The sequence below is a fragment of the Rattus norvegicus genome, chromosome X, assembly GCF_021556685.1.
Source record: "Rattus norvegicus strain SHRSP/BbbUtx chromosome X, alternate assembly SHRSP_T2T, whole genome shotgun sequence".
Lineage (NCBI taxonomy): Eukaryota > Metazoa > Chordata > Mammalia > Rodentia > Muridae > Rattus > Rattus norvegicus.
This window is the reverse complement of record NC_141554.1, coordinates 8,529,289-8,554,599: the sequence shown is the minus strand read 5'-3', so window position 1 is coordinate 8,554,599 and position 25,311 is coordinate 8,529,289. Positions and strand designations below refer to the sequence as shown.

Genomic DNA, 25,311 nt, shown 5'->3' with positions numbered 1-25,311 from the left:
AACTAATGATTTATTATAAGTGCAAAGACACAAGATAAAATATTGATTTGGTTTGTCTATATGAAATTTCTATAATAAGTAAGTCACAACAATTATGGATTTTAACTTTCAATGAACCTATGTTAGAGATAATGACTATCTACTCCTTATGGAGACATCTTACCATCTATTATATATTAGTCATTTTATTTGTTTACATTTCAAATGTCATCCCTCATGATTAGTCTCTCCACTTTGAACCCCTGCCATCCTGATCCTCCTTGTTTCTAAGAGTGTGCTCCTCCATCTATCTAACCACTTCAACTTCACCCCTCTTGCATCCCCCTTCTCTGGGACATCAAGTTTCTACAGGGCCAATTGCCCCCCTTCCCAGAGATGGCAGATGAATCAGCTGTTGCTACACATGCTCTACACTTTATGTAGCAGGAGCCATGACCTGGACTATATATACTCTTTAGTTAGTCATTTAATCCCTAGAAGCTCTGAGGGCTCCAGCTAATTGATACTGTTGTTCTTCATAGTGGGTTCCAATCCCCTTCATCTCCTTCAGGCTTCCCCCTAACTCTTCCATTGTGGTCCCCAGGCTTAGTCCAATGGTTGCCTTTGAATATCTGCATCTATTTCATGAACAGGGGTTCATGAAAGACTTGAAGGGAGCCTCAGACTCGGAAATAAGGTAACAGGATGTAGTGGGTTTTTGGGGTGTTTTGTTTTGTTTTGTTTTGTTTTGTTTGTCCATTAGATATTGACAAAGAACCGCATTCACACAACACTCTTTCCTAAATAACCTCAGGTCTGGCCCATAGTTCTGCTTGCTGGAACTCAACTTGCTGCGTGGATTCCTTTTGATCCGGGATGTGCATCTGGGTCCATGGACTCAATGACTCTGGGAAAATGGGTTGTTTCTCAGAGTGAAGGTATCTCCATAGGACTCGGGGAGTGAATGCTTTGTGGTGGCCAGACCTGGGCTTTTAAGGTATTTTGGCTAATCATATTTGAGGCATATACATTACTCCCATGTGACACATTCTTATCTGGCTCACACACACAGTTACAGCGGTCCCTTATACAGGGCTTTTCTTAAATGTTACATTTTATTTTTATAATAGTGGTATTACCCATGAGCAATTCATGACTAGATAGCACTCTCCTGTTAAGTAGAACTACGGTTAGAAGTGTTCATATAGGATTCATTTAGCCATTTGCACGTAGCAATCTTTGGTGTTGGTGTGCACAATATGAAATTATAGTTACAATTGTCTTGTATTATAATTGATAATTGGGACATGGCCAAAGATGTGTGTTCCATTTTGATGTCTTGTACGTGTGGGTAGACATATGTGTTTGCTCCTAGTTTTATGGTATCCTCAAGTTGTATTTATATTGAGCTATTTGTGGTGTTGACTGCTGATCATAAAAAAGTGGTCAACTGATATTACATATTTATTGTATAGTTTTTGAGGTATAGCTTTGGTATGGTATCCTGGGTATGCACTATCCAGGAATATTTGTATTAAGGGTATCTCACATATGCCTTCTGAGCAAAATGATCATTTTTCATTGTGTTTGAAAATTTGGTGTTCTTCTCCCAAGTCCTGTTGTGAATATAATTTCCAACTCTTTCTACTTCCACAAGATTACTTTTATACATTTGGCACATTATCAAATTATGGTTTTGGGTTATGAGATTTTGAGTTCTGTTATATTCTTGTTAAAATTTATGTCTGAATACTTGAATTTCAGTATTCATGGTGTTTACTATAGTGTGGAGTGAGTCCAAACTTTCAGGTAGTGCATGGAGTGCCTGAGCTGATGTTTTATTAATATTCTTTATATTAAAATTCTTGCTTTTATAGGTGTTATGACTACTGCTTCTGCTACAGATCCACCAATTAAACCTCCTATCATGGCGCCTGCCATAAATGCTTCTACTGCAAGTAGTTGTAGGGACTTTCTCCAAAATTTATTTGGGCTGCTGCACTGGTAATTAAAATTATCTATTTCTCCACAATATAATTTTGATGGTTTAAATTCTTGGAATGATACAGAAACCTGAATTTTCCGAATTTTATTTGGTAGTATAATTTCTACTGATAAAGTTGTATCTGGTACTACAAAAGGGGCTTCCTTTACTGTGAGTGGTGCAGGTGGTGGATTTAAACAATTCTAGTGGGTAATGTGGTTTCATGAATCTTAGACTAGTTTTATTGATTCCAGCATAATTTGTTGTGATATTAAATTCTCTATCAACTAATCAAGGGTTGTTATGTGAGTGTTCTGATTTTTGCCAATCTTATAATGACATGGGTAGGTATATGATCGTACCCCAGTCATCTCGTCTTAACATCAGATTTCCTTTGGGTTTTTGTGCTGTACAATCCAACATTCGCCAATCCTGGTATTGAGGATGTGGCAATATGTAACTAAAGTAATATGGTAGGCCTGAATGATATATTGTCCTTGCATTATTTTCTGTAATCCCCCATGTTTTCTACCATCAGATAGTCCTTTCTGGTGCTTGGATGTAGTACTTGGGGGTTAGGCTGTCTAAATCATACTGTCATCCTACTGTCAGTATCTGTGTTGCTGTCAGATTAGGTTTTTCATATCTAATATTATTTAGCCTTGTGTAATTAAACCTAGGTATATTTATCCAATCACCCAAGCTAGGAAGACATTGTGGCATGGAGCAAAATTTTGCATATATCTTCATTGCTTGAAAATTGACCATGGTTAAATTTCCTATTATGTCCCAGGGTATAGGGAAATCCATTCTTCTGCCATTTACTGCTGTATCACAGATGTATCTAAGAGTTTTATACTCTCCATCACATATATTCATGTAATGATGCTCATTATAAGTTATATTTTATAATTGTAATGTAAAATATATTCCTATTGGTTCTAAGGGTATATTTTTTGTCTTAAAATCCAAATTTATTTGGTGACTGTGTTGCTAACATGGATATGTTTCTTCTTAACATTGGCAATCGCCAAAATATGGGTATCATTTTTTATGAACCCATATATCCTTTATCTGTATTATGCCTGTGATGTTACTTCCTTGGTCCCAGGTTACCATATGTGTGGTATGATTGTATAGACCATTGTCTTGTTTGAACAATGGTAAGAATGCTGCTGTGTTGCCTTTGAGTGGGGTATGTGTAACATGTACATAGTGTAAATAGAGTCCAACTTGTCCTGTGACTTTCACTTCCATGAGTATTGTGTGTCTTTCCTTGTCTGGTGTTGAAGAATAATAGTTTCTACTGAAGCAGTTCCAGGCTATCCCTGGCATTCTATCTATATCATTCTCTGTTTTCCATTTTCTCATCCTTGAGTATCCCTGAGATACTAAAAAGCATTCATGCATTGTTTTTGGTGCAGCATATATGGTGGATCAAGTTTTTCATGTAATGATGTCTGCCACAGTTATGGTAGGATACTAGTCAATACTAATGGTTGTCTATAATGTTCCATCCCCAGGGCCATAACTGAAATCCATTCCTCCCAGGTAGGTCAATTCTTGGTTTCTATTAGAGTTGCCCATCTTAGGTCAGGATAATAGCTTAGTGTGCAAAATCAATGTTGGTTTGGAAAGCCAGTCACACAGTTCTAATTATTTTGTAACTCGGGGTATATGTGGTCATGTAATTCTTCGGGACACCTATTTCTCCAGGGTTTTGGTAAGGTTGTTATGCCACTCTTTTTTTTTTCTTTTTTTCGGAGCTGGGGACCGAACCCAGGGCCTTGCGCTTGCTAGGCAAGCGCTCTACCACTGAGCTAAATCCCCAACCCCTGTTATGCCACTCTTAAGTGTGTATGGTACAGCGAATTCCTTGCATTGGGTCCAATTCATGTTAGGTCCCGGTTTGCATGTATTTACAGTCGCATGTGCCATTGGCACTGTGGATATTATTGTTCCACTACCTTCCTTGGTTTCATTATAGCAAGCATAGTCCACATAATCCTCAGTATAATCACGTTCTTGTTCTTCCCATGTAAGGGAAGTAATATTAAACCACATACTAACTGCTTCTCCTTTCAGTCCAGTGTGATTAAGGTACTGTGTATAGTTTGGGGAAAGTTGAATTTATTGCCAGATCACAATCGAATGTAGCATCAATCTCTCCACCTACAGTGGTGGTTTTGTAGCCTCCCTTCACATTAAGGGTGTTTGGTCTAATCTTGGAAGCTATATACCAGTTGTTTATTAAATATAGCTCTAACACTGGAAGCGTTGAACCATACTTCATTAAAGTGGCTTTTCGTTGGGTTTCTTTCATACCTATTTGGATTATATCCATCCTTTTGTTCTTAACTATATGTCTTACTGGGGTGATACCATGCTACTTGTCTCCAGTGTCCACAGCTTTTGTACCAATCGTAATTGAGGCAATAAACATACTTGGTCCAGAAGTTGCTAATTCTCAGCTGATACGTTACCCATATTCTATCATCCATCCACCATCTAGGTATCCTATATAGTGTATCCTATAAAATTAGGTCTATGGGGAGGCCATGATAACTGTGGTCTAGGGGTAATGGTCATGGACTTTGCACCATGTGTAGCCGGGTTACTGATATTCTCAGTGCGAATGGCTATCACTAGTGATCCTGGGAGTGTCAGCAGGTGTGTGTGTGGAAGTATGAGTACTGGCACTCCCAGTTGTACTGCTATTCTTTTTGCCATTAGTGGGATATTCAAACAGGTAATACAGGATAAGTAAATACTTAATATGTACTTATTTGCCATTAGTGGGATATTCAAACAGGTAATACAGGATAAGTAAATACTTAATATGTACTTATTTCATACATTCAGCAATATAATACAACCAACAATTCACAAATTAACAAGTAAAGGGTTAGTAGCAATATCTAATAAAGATAGTAGCAGAAAAGTAATCATTAACTCTGGATCTCTGCCACTGTGTGTAACCAGCAAACAGTATAACTGGCAATCAGGCTGGTAGCACTATTAATGCTACATAATTTAGCACAAAATTTAATCCCACATCGATTGCTGGAACAATTCCCAGCAAAATGACAATAATCAGGCGTATTGTATAAACAAGAGCTCTCACACAGGCACACAGGCAAACATGCACATTGCCTACTAGCACGATATTAAGTCCTCCAGCTATGTTAGCTGTAGTCCTCCCTTGCTGTTTGTGGTCCATAAGGTGTTTCCAGTGCTGGGAGCTAGGATTTCTGTCTGGGTCAATTTGTCCTTGTTAATCTATCTACATCATTGTTCTATTTGGTTTGTAGGTCATCTCTATTTTGATGAGCATCTACATGATGTACTTTTATTTTAATGTCTTTTCCTATTTGTGATAATTCTAACCACGCATCTTTATAATATAAGTCTTTAGCATTAATTGTCCAATCAGTCAGTCTTCATTTCCCTGAACAAATTGCTATATTGCTGGCCACACACTAAGAATCTGTGAAAAGATGTATATCCTTTCCATTATCAAGGGACTGTCTAGTTGCCAATAAGGCTGCTATTACTTTCTCCCAATTTGCTTTTTCCTTCCTCTATTATCACTATTCCATCATCTGGCATGAAATCTGCTGCTTACCAGCATATCACATTGTTTTTAGCCATAGCTATGATGTCTTACACAATCTGACATCCTTGCAGTGGCCCAGCTATGGTCATCTTGAGATGTTGTGGAACTCCTTTTAACAGGATTTTCCTAAACTGGGGCAACACTGGTGCTTATTGAGGGATAGGAACATGGTTATAGATGTAATAATGTACTCCTTGTTTTCTTGCTAATTCAATTGCCTTATGCAGGGTACTCCTTTTTACCAATGCCTCAAATTGAGTTAAATCTAAGGAGGGGAACACATGTCTCCAAGTTGCAGTTATCTAATAGAGCAGTGGGTGTGCATCTCCTCAGAGAGAGCATATATCAACAGCTTGACAGTACACCTAAAAGCTCTAGAACAAACAGAAGTAAATATATCCAAGGGGAATAGATTGCAGGAAATAATCAAACTCAGGGCTGAAATCAACCAAGTAGAAACAAAAAGAACACTACAAAGAATCAACAAAAACAGGAGCTGGTTCTTTGGCAAAATCAACAAATAGATAAACCCTTTTCCAGACTAACCATAGGGCACAGAGATATTATCCAAGTTAACAAAATCAAAAATGTAAAGGAAGACATAACAACAGAATCTGAGGAAATTAAAAAATCTAATCCTACAACAAAACCCTACATTCAACAAAACTGGAAAATCTGGATGAAACTGACAATTTTCTAGACAAATATCTGGTACCAAATTAAATCATGATCAGATAAACCATTTAAACAGTTCCCAAATGCCTAAAGAAATAGAAACAGTTATTAAAAGTCTCCCAACCAAAAAGAGCTCAGGACCAGTTGAGGTTAGCACTGAATTCTATCAGACCTTCATAGCAGAACTAATGCCCAACTATTCCACAAAATAGAAACAGAAGGAATACTACACATTTCCTCCTGTGAAGCCACAATTATGCTTGTGCTTAAATCACAAAACACTCCCAACAAATAAAGAGAACTTCAAACCAATTTCTCTCTTTTTTTTATTAACTTGAGTATTTCTTATATACATTTCTAGTGTTATTCCCTTTCCCGGTTTCCGGGCAAACATCTCCCTCCCCCCTCCCCTTCCTTATGGGTGTTCCCCTCCCCACCCTCCCCCCATTCCAGCCCTCCCCCCAACAGTCTAGTTCACTGGGGGTTCAGTCTTAGCAGGACCCAGGGCTTCCCCTTCCACTGGTGCTCTTACTAGAATATTCATTGCTACCTATGAGGTCAGAGTCCAGGGTCAGTCCATGTATAGTCTTTAGGTACTGGCTTAGTCCCTGGAAGCTCTGGTTGCTTGGTATTGTTGTACATATGGGGTCTCAAGCCCCTTCAAGCTCTTCCAGTTCTTTCTCTGATTCCTTCAACGGGGGTCCTATTCTCAGTTCAGTGCAAACCAATTTCTCTTATTATTATTATTGATGCAAAAGTACTCAATAAAATTCTCACAAACCAAATCCACGTACACATTGAAATGATCATCCATCATGATCAATTAGTCTTCATCCCAGGCATGCAGGGATGGTTAAATATACAGAAATCCATCAATGTAATCCACTATGTAAACAAACTCAAAGAAGAAAACCACGTGATCATTTCATTACACGCTGAGAAAGCATTTGACAAAATTCAACACCCCTTCATGATATGTCTTGGAAAGATCAGGAATTCAAGGCCTATACATAAGCATAGTAAAAACAATATACAACAAACCAGTAGCCAACTTTAAACTAAATAGAGAGAAACTTAAAGCAATCCCACTGAAATCCATAACTATACAAGTCTGCCCACTATCTCCCCAACTTATATAGTATTCCCTCAAAGTCCTAGCAAAAGCAATCAGACCGCAAAAGGAGGTCAAAGAGATACAAATTGGAAAGGAAGAAGTCAAAATATCACTATATGCAGATGATATGATAGTATATTTAAATGACCGCAAAAGTTCCACCACAGAACTTCTAAGTCTGATAAACTACTTCAGCAATGTGGCTGGGTACAAAATTAACTTAAACAGATCAGCAGCCTTCCTCTACTCTAAGGATAAGCAGGCTGAGAAAGTAATGAGGGAACGGACAACCTTCACAATAGTCACTAATAACATAAAATACCTCGGTGTGACTCTAAGCAAGCAAGTGAAAGATCTGTATGACCAGAACTTCTCTTGCATAAATATAGACTTATCTGCACTGAGACAAGTTTTAACATTGCCTACATTCACATGAGATAATGAACAAGGTATCTGATAATAACTACTGGTTTTCCTCTACCATAAAATAAGTAAAATGCTGTTCTGTGAATCCTAACATTACTAAAAGAATCTGTTATCTCCTGAAAGAAATAGGTGATAAAAAGAGAATATGTTGAGTGTTTGGGGCTTGGAAGGAAGGCTGGAGTCCAGGTCTCCACAACTTCAGTGTTTCAGTGCAATTCAGCAGCTTCTCTTTACTAGAATTGAGAAAATATCTGGCAGAGACATGACCATCCATGATTCCAGGAATAGGAAGTTTTCAGTGTGTAATATGAAATTTAGATGCCCAAAGGCATTAGAAGACACATTGGTATGGATAGGCAAGGGGGATATTTCCTTAGAAAAAGCATGTCTATTTAAAAACAGAGTTGATCAGGCCGAAGTGTACTTGCAGCACTAGTGGAGTGAACTTGTGGCTCCCACAGGACCTTACTCTGCTTGCCCACCAAGAAGCAATACAAGGGGCCCCAGGTCCCCATGTTCCTCAATCTCTCAGGAGAAGGTGACTCTGCTAGGCTGCTCCAGGCAAGGCAGTCAAGGCCAAGACCAGTGACAATGGTGGGCCCTGCATGCTGACCACCAGACAGCAGCACTAGCAGAGGCAAGAACTATGCTGGAAGATGGAGAACCTGCTGTGCTGTGGGCGCTGCTTCAAGGAGCACCAGCGCCAGGACTGGAAGAAGTACAAAGTGGTGTGCAAGACCAGAGAGGACCCCTGAGCGCAGCTGTGCATGCTGTGTCCTGAGTCATGCCCCTGCCATGTGGGGCCCTCAGAGCCATGCTGCTGCAAGGATGCCCTAGGAGGGGAGAGTGCTGTGGCCTCCTGAATACTGGTTTCCAGGTTCCAGAGCAGCAGAGGAAAGGACAATCCAGGCCAGGGACACCCCAGCTCTTAGCATCATCCACCTAGCAGGTCTCTGGGTCTGAGCATACCAGCTGCACCCTGTGGGAGGCAGCACTATGGAGGTGCTGTGTCTTCGCTGAGAGCTGCTGCCCAATGGGCAGAGCGAGCCTCTGCCTGTGATGAAACTGGCACTGGACTGCATTGTGCTGTGGATGAACAAGTACAGCATCTGAGTAGAGGAGAACACCCTGTGCTGGGAGACAGGGCAGCAAATCAGTGAAGAGTTGCGTGCCCTGCACAACTCTGGCAAATTCAGGGACATGCAGCTGGTCAGTCAGTAGAGTGACTCTTCCAAGGACATCCGGCGGGAACATATCACCTGGATTGAGGGCAAAGAGCTGGACTCAGAGACCATCCATCACCCTGCTCATGAGCAGCATGGACAACTCATCCACCACAGCAGTGGGAAGCTGGGAAACTGCAGGATAAACTGCTGAAAGAAACTTTGGCCCTCAATTCTTGTCAAACTCCATTGGCCCTCTTGTGATCACTCTGGTTCACCCTGAAGAACTAAAACAAATTTCCTGTGCTGATGGGCTATCCAGATGTGATGCTAACTTTCAGCATGTGAAACTCTGCCTGCAGACAGGATACACCCTGCTATTTGTCAGGTGACCAAGGGATTCTGTTGACTCTCTGACCAGCATTAACTGATCACATGTATACACCCAGAGCACAAGGCATTTCGTGACTCTGTGGATGTTATCATCTTGGTGTATCATGCTGACTGGTCTCCTGAACCAAGACTTGAGAAGCTGAATAGAACAAGCTTTACTTTCCCGAAGGGCTTAGTCAGCTTTGAGACTGCTTTTCTTTTCTTCATTGACATGACATGGGGGATATTTGGAATTGGGCATCTATTATGTTCAGCCAGGGCTGTTCAGAGTGGGGCAGCACCAGGCCATGATTGCTTGTTACTCAGGCAACAAAACAGGCTATATTCATCACAACAATAACCCAAATGGAGATAGAAGATGCATGACCTGTATATATTGCCTAAATAAAAGCTGGGATGCCAAGGTAATTGAAGGTATTCTTCAAATTTTTCCAGAAGGCAAAGCCCAGTTTGCTGGCATTGAACACAAATTTGATAGAATGCTTTTTTTCTAGTCTGACAGGCATAATCCTCATAAAGTACAACCAGCCAACACTGCAAGGTATTCAATAACTGCTTGCTATTTTGATGCAAGATGAGTGAGCAAAAAGTAAAATAAAATATCTAACAGGGGAGAAAAGTGTGAGCATTGAAATCAAGCAACAATCAGTCAACAAAGATATCTAGCAGGGTCTTGGATCCAGCAGTACCCCTGTCACCTACAGCCTCTCAGTTGACTTTTGTGTACTCAGGGATATCTGGACAGATGAACAGAGATACCTGTCTGGTATTTCAGCTGGAAGTCAGGAAACTTCGACAGGTGTCATCAAACAGAGGGCTTCATCTGCTAGGACTATAGTGTGGGGTCAGTTCCAAATCTGTGACTGCTCTTGGCTGCTGACTTAAGAGGAGATGCCATTGGTGGAGAGTAGCTTTTCATCTGTACATGAGTCAAGGGCCCTTTGTAGGATTTTCTTCAGTCTTCTATCTTGTCAGACCGATCATCTAACTGAGTTCATTTCATCAGCATTTTAAATCAATTTTGAATTTAGGGATTTTTTTCTACTAGGTACAATTTATCAAAACTGAATTAAAAAAGTACAGTATTATCCTCAAAATAAAAAATAAAAACATTAGTAAATAAAATTTATATTTAAATGCAAACCTTTACATAATTTTAAAATATTTAAATAAGAACATGAGAAGCAGAAAAGCCAGGGGATCTAGTAAGCAGGTGATGTAGGGCTTTCCTCCTCCTATTTTTTTTTTATTAACTTGAGTATTTCTTATATACATTTCGAGTGTTATTCCCTTTCCCGGTTTCCGGGCAAACATCCCCCTCCCCCCTCCCCTTCCTTATGGGTGTTCCCCTCCCAACCCTCCCCCCATTGCCGCCCTCCCCCCATAGACTAGTTCACTGGGGGTTCAGTCTTAGCAGGACCCAGGGCTTCCCCTTCCACTGGTGCTCTTACTAGGATATTCATTGCTACCTATGGGGTCAGAGTCCAGGGTCAGTCCATGTATAGTCTTTAGGTAGTGGCTTAGTCCCTGGAAGCTCTGGTTGCTTGGCATTGTTGTACTTTTGGGGTCTCGAGCCCCTTCAAGCTCTTCCAGTTCTTTCTCTGATTCCTTCAATAGGGGACCAATTCTCAGTTCAGTGGTTTGCTGCTGGCATTCGCCTCTATATTTGCTGTATTCTGGCTGTGTCTCTCAGGAGCGATCTACATCCGGCTCCTGTCGGTCTGCACTTCTTTGCTTCATCCATCTTGTCTAATTGGGTGGCTGTATATGTATGGGCCACATGTGGGGCAGGCTCTGAATGGGTGTTCCTTCAGTCTCTGTTTTAATCTTTGCCTCTCCCTTCCCTGCCAAGGGTATTCTTTTTCCTCATTTAAAGAAGGAGTGAAGCATTCACATTTTGATCATCCGTCTTGAGTTTCGTTTGTTCTAGGGATCTAGGGTAATTCAAGCATTTGGGCTAATAGCCACTTATCAATGAGTGCATACCATGTATGTCTTTCTGTGATTGGGTTAGCTCACTCAGGATGATATTTTCCAGTTCCAACCATTTGCCTACGAATTTCATAAACTCGTTGTTTTTGATAGCTGAGTAATATTCCATTGTGTAGATGTACCACATTTTCTGTATCCATTCCTCTGTTGAAGGGCATCTGGGTTCTCTCCAGTTTCTGGCTATTATAAATAAGGCTGCGATGAACATAGTGGAGCACGTGTCTCTTTTATATGTTGAGGCATCTTTTGGGTATATGCCCAAGAGAGGTATAGCTGGATCCTCAGGCAGTTCAATGTCCAGTTTTCTGAGGAACCTCCAGACTGATTTCCAGAATGGTTTTACCAGTCTGCAATCCCACCAACAATGGAGGAGTGTTCCTCTTTCTCCACATCCTCGCCAGCATCTGCTGTCACCTGAGTTTTTGATCTTAGCCAATCGCACTGGTGTGAGGTGAAATCTCAGGGTTGTTTTGATTTGCATTTCCCTTATGACTAAAGATGTTGAACATTTCTTTAGGTGTTTCTCAGCCATTCGGCATTCCTCAGCTGTGAATTCTTTGTTTAGCTCTGAACCCCATTTTTTAATAGGGTTATTTGTTTCCCTGTGGTCTAACTTCTTGAGGTCTTTGTATATTTTGGATATAAGGCCTCTATCTGTTGTAGGATTGGTAAAGATCTTTTCCCAATCTGTTGGTTGCCGTTTTGTCCTAACCACAGTGTCCTTTGCCTTACAGAAGCTTTGCAGTTTTATGAGATCCCATTTGTCGATTCTTGATCTTAGAGCATGAGCCATTGGTGTTTTGTTCAGGAAATTTTTTCCAGTGCCCATGTGTTCCAGATGCTTCCCTAGTTTTTCTTCTATTAGTTTGAGTGTGTCTGGTTTGATGTGGAGGTCCTTGATCCACTTGGACTTAAGCTTTGTACAGGGTGATAAGCATGGATCGATCTGCATTCTTCTACATGTTGCCCTCCAGTTGAACCAGCACCATTTGCTGAAAATGCTATCTTTTTTCCATTGGATGGTTTTGGATCCTTTGTCAAAAATCAAGTGACCATAGGTGTGTGGGTTCATTTCTGGGTCTTCAATTCTATTCCATTGGTCTATCTGTCTGTCTCTGTACCAATACCATGCAGTTTTTATCACTATTGCTCTGTAATACTGCTTGAGTTCAGGGATAGTGATTCCCCCTGAAGTTCTTTTATTGTTGAGGATAGCTTTAGCTATCCTGGTTTTTTTGTTATTCCAGATGAATTTGCAAATTGTTCTGTCTAACTCTTTGAAGAATTGGATTGGTATTTTGATGGGGATTGCATTGAATCTGTAGATTGCTTTTGGTAAAATGGCCATTTTTACTATATTAATCGTGCCAATCCATGAGCATGGGAGATCTTTCCATCTTCTGAGGTCTTCTTCAATTTCTTTCCTCAGTGTCTTGAAGTTCTTATTGTACAGATCTTTTACTTGCTTGGTTAAAGTCACACCGAGGTACTTTATATTATTTGGGTCTATTATGAAGGGTGTCGTTTCCCTAATTTCTTTCTCGGCTTGTTTCTCTTTTGTATAGAGGAAGGCAACTGATTTATTTGAGTTAATTTTATACCCAGCCACTTTGCTGAAGTTGTTTATCAGCTTTAGTAGTTCTCTGGTGGAACTTTTGGGATCACTTAAATATACTATCATGTCATCTGCAAATAGTGATATTTTGACCTCTTCTTTTCCGATCTGTATCCCTTTGATCTCCTTTTGTTGTCTGATTGCTCTGGCTAGAACTTCAAGGACTATATTGAATAAGTAGGGAGAGAGTGGGCAGCCTTGTCTAGTACCTGATTTTAGTGGGATTGCTTCAAGTTTCTCTCCATTTAGTTTAATGTTAGCAACTGGTTTGCTGTATATGGCTTTTACTATGTTTAGGTATGGGCCTTGAATTCCTATTCTTTCCAGGACTTTTATCAGGAAGGGGTGTTGAATTTTGTCAAATGCTTTCTCAGCATCTAATGAAATGATCATGTGGTTCTGTTCTTTCAGTTTGTTTATATGATGGATCACGTTGATGGTTTTCCGTATATTAAACCATCCCTGCATGCCTGGGATGAAGCCTACTTGATCATGGTGGATGATTGTTTTGATGTGCTCTTGAATTCGGTTTGCCAGAATTTTATTGAGTATTTTTGCGTCGATATTCATAAGGGAAATTGGTCTGAAGTTCTCTTTCTTTGTTGGGTCTTTGTGTGGTTTAGGTATAAGAGTAATTGTGGCTTCGTAGAAGGAATTCGGTAGGGCTCCATCTGTTTCAATTTTGTGGAATAGTTTGGATAATATTGGTATGGGGTCTTCTATGAAGGTTTGATAGAATTCTGCACTAAACCCGTCTGGACCTGGGCTCTTTTTGGTTGGGAGACCTTTAATGACTGCTTCTATTTCCTTAGGAGTTATGGGGTTGTTTAACTGGTTTATCTGTTCCTGATTAAACCTCGATACCTGGTATCTGTCTAGGAAATTGTCCATTTCCTGAAGATTTTCAAATTTTGTTGAATATAGGTTTTTATAGTAAGATCTGATGATTTTTTGAATTTCCTCCGAATCTGTAGTTATGTCTCCCTTTTCATTTCTGATTTTGTTAATTTGGACACACTCTCTGTGTCCTCTCGTTAGTCTGGCTAAGGGTTTATCTATCTTGTTGATTTTCTCAAAGAACCAACTTTTGGTTCTGTTGATTCTTTCTATGGTCCTTTTTGTTTCTACTTGGTTGATTTCAGCTCTGAGTTTGATTATTTCCTGCCTTCTACTCCTCCTGAGTGTATTTGCTTCTTTTTGTTCTAGAGCTTTTAGGTGTGCTGTCAAGCTGCTGACATATGCTCTTTCCTGTTTCTTTCTGCAGGCACTCAGCGCTATGAGTTTTCCTCTTAGCACAGCTTTCATTGTGTCCCATAAGTTTGAGTATGTTGTATCTTCATTTTCATAAAATTCTAAAAAGTTTTTAATTTCTTTCTTTATTTCTTCCTTGACCAGGTTATCATTGAGTAGAGCATTGTTCAATTTCCACGTATATGTGGGCATTCTTCCCTTATTGTTATTGAAGACCAGTTTTAGGCCGTGGTGGTCCGATAGCACGCATGGGATTATTTCTATCTTTCTGTACCTGTTGAGGCCCGTTTTTTGACCAATTATATGGTCAATTTTGGAGAAAGTACCATGAGGAGCTGAGAAGAAGGTATATCCTTTTGCTTTAGGATAGAATGTTCTATAAATATCCGTTAAGTCCATTTGGCTCATGACTTCTCTTAGTCTGTCTACATCACTGTTTAATTTCTGTTTCCATGATCTGTCCATTGATGAGAGTGGGGTGTTGAAATCTCCCACTATTATTGTGTGAGGTGCAATGTGTGTTTTGAGCTTTAGTAAGGTTTCTTTTATGTATGTAGGTGCCCTTGTATTTGGGGCATAGATATTTAGGGTTGAGAGTTCATCTTGGTTGATTTTTCCTTTGATGAATATGAAGTGTCCTTCCTTATCTTTTTTGATGACTTTTAGTTGGAAATTGATTTTATTTGATATTAGAATGGCTACTCCAGCTTGCTTCTTCTGACCATTTGCTTGGAAAGTTGTTTTCCAGCCTTTCACTCTGAGGTAGTGTCTGTCTTTGTCTCTGAGGTGTGTTTCCTGTAGGCAGCAGAATGCAGGGTCCTCGTTGCGTATCCAGTTTGTTAATCTATGTCTTTTTATTGGGGAGTTGAGGCCATTGATATTGAGAGATATTAAGGAATAGTGATTATTGCTTCCCGTTATATTCATATTTGGATGTGAGGTTATGTTTGTGTGCTTTCATTCTCTTTGTTCTGTTGCCAAGACGATTAGTTTCTTGCTTCTTCTAGGGTATAGCTTGCCTCCTTATGTTGGGCTTTACCATTTATTATCCTTTGTAGTGCTGGATTTGTAGAAAGATATTGTGTAAATTTGGTTTTGTCATGGAATATCTTGGTTTCTCCATCTATGTTAATTGAGAGTTTTGCTGGATACAGTAACCTGGGCTGGCATTTGTGTTCTCTTAGGGTCTGTATAACATCAGTCCAGGATCTTCTGGCCTTCATAGTTTCTGGCGAGAAGTCTGGTGTGATTCTGATAGGTCTCCCTTTATATGTTACTTGACCTTTTTCCCTTACTGCTTTTAATATTCTTTCTTTATTTTGTGCGTTTGGTGTTTTGACAGTTATGTGACGGGAGGTGTTTCTTTTCTGGTCCAATCTGTTTGGAGTTCTGTAGGCTTCTTGTATGTCTATGGGTATCTCTTTTTTTAGGTTAGGGAAGTTTTCTTCTATGATTTTCTTGAAGATATTTACTGGTCCTTTGAGCTGGGAGTCTTCACTCTCTTCTATACCTATTATCCTTAGGTTTGATCTTCTCATTGAGTCCTGGATTTCCTGTATGTTTTGGACCAGTAGCTTTTTCTGCTTTACATTATCTTTGACAGTTGAGTCAATGATTTCTATGGAATCTTCTGCTCCTGAGATTCTCTCTTCCATCTCTTGTATTCTGTTGGTGAAGCTTGTATCTACAGCTCCTTGTCTCTTCTTTTGGTTTTCTATATCCAGGGTTGTTTCCATGTGTTCTTTCTTGATTGCTTCTATTTCCATTTTTAATTCCTTCAACTGTTTGATTGTGTTTTCCTGGAATTCTTTCAGGGATTTTTGCGATTCCTCTCTGTAGGCTTTTACTTGTTTATTAATGTTTTCCTGTGCTTCCCTAAGTGTGTTCATGTCTTTCTTGAAGTCCTCCAGCATCATGATCAAATATGATTTTGAAACTAGATCTTGCTTTTCTGGTGTGTTTGGATATTCCATGTTTGTTTTGGTGGGAGAATTGGGCTCCGATGATGGCATGTAGTCTTGGTTTCTGTTGCTTGGGTTCCTGCGCTTGCCTCTCGCCATCAGATTATCTCTAGTGTTACTTTGTTCTGCTATTTCTGACAGTAGCTAGACTGTCCTATAAGCCTGTGTGTCAGGAGTGCTGTAGACCTGTTTTCCTCTCTTTCAGTCAGTTATGGGGACAGAGTGTTCTGCTTTCGGGCGTGTAGTTTTTCCTCTCTACAGGTCTTCAGCTGTTCCTGTGGGCCTGTGTCTTGAGTTCACCAGGCAGCTTTCTTGCAGCAGAAAATTTGGTCTTACCTGTGGTCCCGAGGCTCAGGTTCGCTCGTGGGGTGCTGCCCAGGGGCTCTCTGCAGCGGCAGCAACCAGGAAGACCTGTGCCGCCCCTTCCGGGAGCTTCAGTGCACCAGGGTTCCAGATGGTCTTTGGCTTTTTCCTCTGGCGTCCGAGATGTGTGTGCAGGGAGCAGTCTCTTCTGGTTTCCCAGGCTTGTCTGCCTCTCTGAAGGTTTAGCTCTCCCTCCCACGGGATTTGGGTGCAGAGAACTGTTTATCCGGTCTGTTTCCTTCAGGGTCCGGCGGTGTCTCTGGCAGGTGTCCTGCTGCTCCTGGGCCCTCCCCCACGGGAGCCCAGAGGCCTTATACAGTTTCCTCTTGGGCCAGGGATGTGGGCAGGGGTGAGCAGTGTTGGTGGTCTCTTCCGCTCTGCAGCCTCAGGAGTGCCCACCTGACCAGGCGGTTGGGTCTCTCTCTCACCGGGTCTGGGAGCAGAGAGCTGCTGCGGGCCGGGATCCTCGGGTGTGGGACTTCCGGTCCTCCTCCTATTTTTAATATCATACAGTTCTTCTTCATTCCCTTAGAATCCTTTCATAAGCCATTAGAATTGATTTCAGAGTCTCTATGCCTCCCCCATGATTGTAAGGAATTTTGTCTAGCAATTTCGTTATCAGGAATAAGGTAAGCAATGTGAATGAATGGACTGAGTTGAACAGACATTGAATGCATCTGAGTAGTTGGTATCTCCAGATCCTATGGCTTAGTTTCCATGGATCCAGGAGAACACACTGTGCAGGACTGAAATCAGATTCTTTAATGGGGAGGAGGGACAAACTAATCTTTTGAAATAGTTTGTGGTTTTTTTTGTTTTTTGTTTTTTGTTTTTTGTTTTTTTTTTTTTTGGTTTTTTTTTGGTTTTTTTTTGTTTGTTTGTTTTGTTTTTTTGTAAGCACAAAGTGGAAATCAGTCAGTTTTCCTGTTTTTGCAACATCTTATTCTGAGCTCCAGCACATACCATGGGGTATATTGATTTTGAGATTCTGTGGCTTTTCTCAGAAATTCGAGTTTCCTGAAACTGCATGGCACTACTTTAGTGGTGGAATGCTGTGGACCGGACCAGACCAGACCCGACCAGACCGAACCAGCACTTCTCAAACACAAAGATCAATGCAGTAAGGGTTGTAACATCTCAGGGATGATGGAAAAGCTGCCTGGGGAACTGAGGCAGGGTCAAGATAGAAACATGAGTGTTGCCTAGTTAGAGGCAGCATTGACACTGAGTTCTGAAATAAATGCTGAGCTGCTGAAGCCTAATGTGCCAAAGTTGGACCCTTCTGTACTCTCATGAAGAGTACCTTCATGGGAGGGGCACTTGAGAAAGGATGAAATGAACACCCACTAGTGAAATCTGACATGTAGAAGCTGTAAATGTGGAACGTGGGGACCAAGCAGACAAAAACTGTATTAAAAAACGTCAGGTGACTGGGACATCCACCTGGGGAGATCCACATGAATTTCCGAGTAAACACCCAATTTAAGAAGTTTCACAACAGCAGTAGGAGTGGGATCCTCTCCTACCACCTCTGCATGCCAAAGATATCTCCCTAGTGGGAACCACCTCCTTGATGGAGCTTGAATATATGTCATACTTACTAGCCAATAGATTTAAAGGTCAATATTCCTAGCCAATAAGTTTAAACTGTATACTTGCTGATATAATTTGTACCCTAAAAGGTATAACAAATGTGTGCCTTTGTTCTTGTGGGTCACCTCTGCCCCAATTGCAGAACAACCCCAATGCAGTGGATCAGTAAACGTCTTGTTTATTACATCGGTCACTTTCTCTGTGTCCCGCACTGTCTCTCGCCAGCAAGAATACACGGGGACACACGAATCCTTGCTGCTGCTAAACGTTTATTGAATCTTAAGGAGAGGCTCCACGTGCCGGCATGGCACAGCTTATATACACCCTAGCACGGCGCATCCACACCTGATTGGTCACTTACCCAGGATCTCATACGGCACGCCCTGGAGTGGGCAAAGACCTGGCACAAAGGCACTCTTGCACATGCGCACACAGTTAACTTCCTGAAAGGAAGTCGGCTGGCGCGGCGGAGGCCAGCGCCATCTTGTAATGGCAAAGCTACCTCAGCCTTCCACGTGGGGCTCAGTGGAAGCCAGTGCCATCTTGTGGTGGAGAATGTTATTGCGGCCCTCTACATCTCCCCCTTATTATTTTATTAATTAATAACAATAAATTATTGTCTAGGCTGGTCTAGGTCCCTGCAGTTACGTCCATCTGCTGTGGCTCCTGTCTTAGGTTGTTCCTCTATATCACAGCCTTATCCGTTGAAGGGTAACCCTATCGCCACCGGGCCCCGTGTCTTAAATTGGTCTGTGCATGAGGAAAGTTGCCCGTCTCTGGATACTGCAGTGCTGTGTGACAGTAACTGTTAATGACCTAGGGTGAACTCTAAAAAGAGGCCAGCCAGAAGATGAGTTAGTGGGGGAATCATGATCACCCTATCGCATGCAATGAGGAAACCTCAGCGATGTAGAAGGGCCGATCAAAGAATCATTGAGTCTCTCTCATCCCAGTGCAATGGATCCACAGATCCATGGGGTGCAAGAGCAGAGAACTCAGATACCGACTAATTTTTGAAGATAGATAACCAAATTTTAGGGGAGGCCCCTTGTTCAATGGCCACAAGTGCTTGAGTGATAACGGCCTTGTCACGTTTCTGTTGAGATCTGAGTTTGCAAACCAACCATAGCATGAACACTAATCCACAGCATAGGGCTGCACCAAACAGAGCCACCCCCACCCATTCTTTGAAGCACTAAGAATCCAAATCCAAAGAGGCAGTGTGAGGACTAGAGGTAGTTTCCGAGGGATCCATCCGGGAGTCATTTCTAGGCGTCAGAATTCTCCATGTCAGTCATTCCAGTAGCCAGAATGGGTTGTCTTCTTCCTGCGGGAAAACACAAACTGCTCCCCTGGATCTTATTAAAATAGGATCCGGGCCTTTCCATAGACCAGTTAAAACATCTTTTCATTTTACCATCTCTTTTGGTCTATCAGGCTCTGAATAGTGACGTTCAGCCGCAGTATGGCCTTGGGCATCAAGATTTAAAAAATTAAGGGTGAAGAGTGCCATGGAAACAGCTACTCTTGGTACTGAGGGTAGAGCCTCCTCGACCCCTCCTTTTTGTTTAATTAAATAGGATTTGAGAGTGCGACGGGCACGTTCTACAATGCCCTGTCCCTGAGGATTATACGGGAGACCAGTCAGATGAGTCACATCCATCTGGTGGCAGAATTGTTGAAATTTTTGAGAAGTATAAGCTGGTCCATTGTCTGTCTTAAGGACGGGTTTACCCCAAGCACTCCATGCCTCGAGGCAATGTTGAATTGCATGCGAGGCCTTTTCTCCTGTTAGAGGTGTAGCAAACATGATGCCAGAGCATGTATCAATAGAAACATGCAGATACTGAAGTCTTCCAAAAGAAGGGATATGAGTAACATCCATTTGCCAGACCTGTAGCGGTCAGATTCCTCGTGGGTTAACTCCCACATGGGGTACAGGCAGGAATTGACAACAATTTTGACATTGGGTAACTATCTCCCTAGCTTCTTTTCTAGTCAAAGCAAATCGGCGGCGTAAAGTTTCAGCCATCACATGAAATTGTCTGTGAAATTCTTTTGCTACATCTAATTGAGGGGACAAGGCAACTGCAATCACTCTTGTAGCTTTGTCCGCTAGGTCATTTCCGCGGGACATTGGACCAGGAAGGCCCGAGTGAGCTCTAATATGTGTTATAAATACAGGGGATCTCCTGCCGAGAAGGGTAGATTGAATTTATTGAAAAATTTGAGCAAGTTTGCTGGAAGGCCTGATTAATCCAGCCACCTCAAGAACCTTAACTGCATTAACCACATAGGAGGAATCTGACACAATGTTAAGCGGGCCTGGGAAGGTCTCGAGGACCTCTAGCACCACTAAACATTCCACAACTTGAGGTGAGGTTTCATTATACTGCTTAGATACTACCTTATTATTGACCACATAAGCACCTATACCCGTTTTTGACCCATCTTATACACTACAACCCCATCAACAAGTGGTTTCTGAGACATTATGTGTGGGAACACAATGGCTTTGCTTAAAGCAAATTGTAGGATCGGGTGTTTTGGATAATGATTATCAATCTGTCCAGCAAAGGAAGTAACTAACACTGCCCAAGCATTTGAGGTAGCAGCTAATGTTTGAACCTGAATGGCTGTAAATGGTACTATCAAGGTTTTGGGTTCTTTCCCAAAATGAGTAATAGCTGCCTTCAACCCGCGGAGTGCAAGCTGAGCAACCGCATCAGGATACCAGTCAATATTCTTAGCAGGAGATGCATTGGGATGGATCCATAATAAAGGCCCATCCTGCCACAAGACAGCTGTTGGTAATTGCATAGTTTTGAAAACACACAAATCAAAAGGCTTGGTTTCATCAATGTGCTGCAATTGAGCATCCTGTAAGGCTTTTTCTACAACTTGTAAGGCCTGGTTTGCGGCTGGCGTCAATGCTCTCAGAGAGGAGATATGAGAGTCCCCTTCCAGAATATCAAATAAAGGTTTCAACTCAGCAGAGGAAATCTTTAAAAATGGTCTCAGCCAATTTATATCTCCCAATAATTTTTGGAAATCATTTAAGGTATGTAAATGATCTCTGCGAATCTCTAATTTCTGGGGAACTATTTTTTTCAGGATAAATGACCGATCCCAGAAATGAGCCAATTTCTGCAATTTGAACCTCTTCTGTAGCGACTTGTAGTCCCCATTGTCCCAATGTTTTGATTAAGATGGGATATGAGGTCTGTAAGGTTGTTAAATCTCTATCACACATTAAAATATCATCCATGTAATGAGCCAGAAGCAAAGATGGAAATTGCTTCCTTATAGGTTCAAGGGCTTGTTGCACATATAGTTGGCAAATAGTGGGGCTATTGGCCATGCCTTGAGGCAGGACCTTCCACTGAAATCTCTTATCAGGTTCAAGATGATTAATAGCTGGTATAGTAAACGCAAACCTCTGTCTGTCTTGTGGACACAAGGGGATAGAAAAGAAACAATCCTTAATGTCTATAATTATTATCTTCCATTGCTTAGGTAAGGCGGAGAGTAAGGGTAGGCCTCGTTGGATCGAGCCAAATAAACGCATCTGTGCACTAATGGCTCTCAAATCATGGAGAAGTCTCCATTTTCCTGATTTTTTCTTTATCACAAAAATAGGAGTATTCCATGGTGAAATGGACAGTTCTAAATGACCAAGCTGTAATTGTTCATTAACCAATTTAGTGGCAGCTTCTAATTTTTCAGAGGATAGATGCCATTGAGGAACCCATTTTGCTTCCTCCGTGAGCCAGGGTATGGGCATAGAACCCTCAATGGCACCTAGGAAAAACCCAGGCCCTGCCTTCCTATATTACCTTCTTGTGGGACCAGTTCTAATTTTCCTTGTTCCTTTTTTCCTAACCCCTTCCCTTCCTCGTAGCCCATTCTCTTCATAATCTCGACAGCTTGTCGAGAGTACTCGTTGGTCAATGTCAGACCTAGACCCTGTAAGACATCCCTCCCCCAAAGGTTAACAGGAAGAGGGAGGACATAAGGAATAAACCTTCCTGATTGGCCTTCTGGAGCATGCCAGATCAAGGAGCGTGAGCTGATAGTGGGGCTGGCCTCATATCCTAGTCCTTGTAAGGAATGGGATGATTGAGTGACAGGCCATGCCTTAGGCCACCAACTAGAGGAGATAATGCTCTTATCAGCCCCTGTATCTAGAATTCCCGTAAAAGTTTTCCCTTCTGTATTCAACTTTAAAGAGGGTCTGGAATTAAGGTCCATCATTAAATAAGCAGATCAGTCCCGGAAGAGCCAAACTTCGTGGTGCCTCTAGGGACCCCGGAAGAAGGAAAATGATCATGTAAGCTTGGAAGAATAATCAACTGAGCAATCCTGTCACCTGAGGAGATGGAAAAAACGCCTTGAGGGCAAGAGCAGAGAACTTGAAGTTCTCCCGTGTAATCTTGATCTATTATTCCAGGGTGAACAAGTCCCTTTAAGGTTAAGGAGGATCGACCCATAATAAGGCCGACACTTCCCACGGGTAAGGGGCCTTTGTAGTCAGTGGGGACAGGTTGCACACCCATCAGTGGCATTAATATGAATTGGGTGGTGGAACAGAGGTCCACTCCTGCTGAGCCTTTTGTGGCTCTGTGAACCGTGGTGTCCGTCTGTTGTAAGCTGGAGTCCCCTATGTTTTGGGGCCCTGAGACTTGGGGCCCAGATACCCGTTTTTTTGGAGTGTTTTCACCCCCTTCTGCCTGGGGAGGCCCAGGCTGAATAAGCCTGCCTCTGATATCTTTAACTGAGCGACAGTCACTAGCCCAATGATAGCCTTTCCCACACTTAGTACACAGTCCTGGTGCTCTCTTCTTTTTGAGGGCCTGACACTCCTTTTTCAGATGTCCTGGTTTGCCACAGTTATAGCAGACCCTGCGATCACCTGTACTCTGAGCACTTTTGGCCCTGTAGGATAGCAGCCGCGAGGCCAGCATTAGTAAGCGGGCCTCCAAGTTCTCGGCAAACTCTCAGCCAGTCCTGTAATCCTTTGCTCTTCCTAGGTGTAATAGCTGCTCTGCATTCCTGTGTGGCTTGCTCATAGACCAACTGTTCCACTAAAGGCATTGCCTGTTCAGGGTCTCCAAAGATCCTGCCTGCTGCCTCTGTCATCCTAGCCACGAAGTCTGAGAATGGCTCCTGGGGGCCTTGTATAATTCTCGTTAAGTGTCCCCCAGACTCTCCCTTCTTGGAAAGTGCCTTTCACTCCTTAACGGCGGCATCGGAGATTTGAGCGTATGCTCCCCAGTCATAGTTTGTTTGATTATTGGCATACTGCCCTTGTCCTGTTAGCAGATCAAGTGTCCAGTCTCTCTGATTGCCTTCAGCAATGGCATTGACTTTGGCCTGTGCCTGAGAGGCGTCATACCACAAGGCTTTCCATTTCATACATTGTCCCATATTGGGAAGCGCAGCCTTCACTGTTGTCTGCCAGTCTCCTGGAGTCATGGCCAGAGTGGCAAGCCTCTCGACTTGAGCAATAGTAAAATTGGCACTAACTCCATAGTTACGGACCGACTCGGCAAGTTCCTTAATTTGAACATATTCTACTGGTGCATGAACACGGCCTCCATCGGCGGCCTCAAACACCGGGAATGCCTGCTGTATCTTTTTCTGTTCCTCTTTAGTGAGGAAGGAATCTGAGTGGAATCTCTCCAGATAAGATGGAGGGGCGCTGGGGCTTATAGGCCGGGAAACCGCATGGTTTCCACCTCCCACTTCCTTCTGTTTACCCAAGCTGTTAGCTCGTTGTTCATCTGGGTAGTATCTTTCTTTTTCACAGCGAGCTGCCTCATCTTCTAAATCCTCTCCCTCAGAGGAGCTAAGCTCGTCTGTCTCTGAGCTATCAAGTTCTGAAGTCTTTAAATCCTTTACCGGATAAAGACTTCTCCTTTTCAAGACTTTTTTCTCCCTTCTCTGTTTTATCTCTCCTGGGGCGTTTTTTCCCCAATCTCTCGCCTCCGCAGAGGGGACTGTCTGCTTATTATCTTTCCTTGAGCTCTTTAATTTTTTACCCAACCCTGTTTCCGACATGCCGCCTTGCCCCTCCCCCAGCGCTCTCCACTTTGCTATTACAGCTGGGCGGCTCCCATGCAACCTCTGACACTGTCTGGCGGTAGCTAGAAACTCAAAGGCCAATAGAAAAAGCCCAAGGGCTGCCAAAACGATAATAAAAACTTCCGCCGCATCTAGAATGGGAGTGAAGTGGAACAGGTCAAGGCTAAGCATTGTCTCTCAGGATCTTACCCATGTCCTGCAGCTTTGGATTCTCTCCGTGTACAGAGGACCTCTCGGCACCTGGCGATGGTGTAGCGTTCCGGGTTCTTGGCACCAAATGTCCCGCGCTGTCTCTCGCCAGCAAGAATACACGGGGACACACGAATCCTTGCTGCAGCTAAACGTTTATTGAATCTTAAGGAGAGGCTCCGCACGCCGGCATGGCGCGGCTTATATACACCCTAGTGCAGCGCATCCACACCTGATTGGTCGCTTACCCATGATCTCATAAGGCACGCCCCGGAGTGGGCAAAGACCTAGCACGAAGGCACTCTTGCACATGCGCACACAGTTAACTTCCTGAAAGGAAGTCGGCTGGCACGGCGGAGGCCAGCGCCATCTTGTAATGGCAAAGCTACCTCGGCCTTCCACGTGGGGCGGAGTGGAAGCCAGCGCCATCTTGTGGTGGTGAATGTTATTGCGGCCCTCTACATCTCTGTTTCCCTATAAGTGGGACATCCTGAACGTAGGACTTGGAGGGTTTTTCTCGATTCTTACAGTGAGGAACCTATCTCCGTTCACTGTGATAGAAGATTAAGTGCAGAGCACTGTGGGTGACTTTTTTCTGACAATGTAGAGTTGGAAACAATGGTGATATTGTCCAATGGTTCCAAGTTTGAGAAGTGGTACATTGACCAGTGCTACAGATGACCCATTAGTAAATAAATATCTTAGTTCCACTGTTGTGTTAAGTATAATATGTTTTTGCCTCATGGGTTACCCACCTGTTAAGTTAAAATACTGTTATGTGGCCTCATTTATTTGTAATAACAGGGTTAAATGTTTATTTTGACTTATGAATAATATTGAGCCATCATTCCTAGGAACAAAAGGAGTTTGGGAATCCCAGTTAGTAGGATAATCACGGTATTAGAATTAAGCA

The 25,311-nt window shown here is 42.3% G+C and overlaps 2 pseudogenes; one reads left to right on the top strand and one right to left on the bottom strand.

Annotated features, from left to right (window-relative positions):
• Positions 1-8,886: 8,886 nt before the first annotated feature.
• On the top strand, positions 8,887-10,016 carry Egln1-ps1 (egl-9 family hypoxia-inducible factor 1, pseudogene 1; annotated as a pseudogene).
• Positions 10,017-19,487: 9,471 nt separating this feature from the next.
• LOC147998131 (igE-binding protein pseudogene) lies at positions 19,488-24,185 on the bottom strand (annotated as a pseudogene).
• Between the last annotated feature and the right edge of the window lie 1,126 nt (positions 24,186-25,311).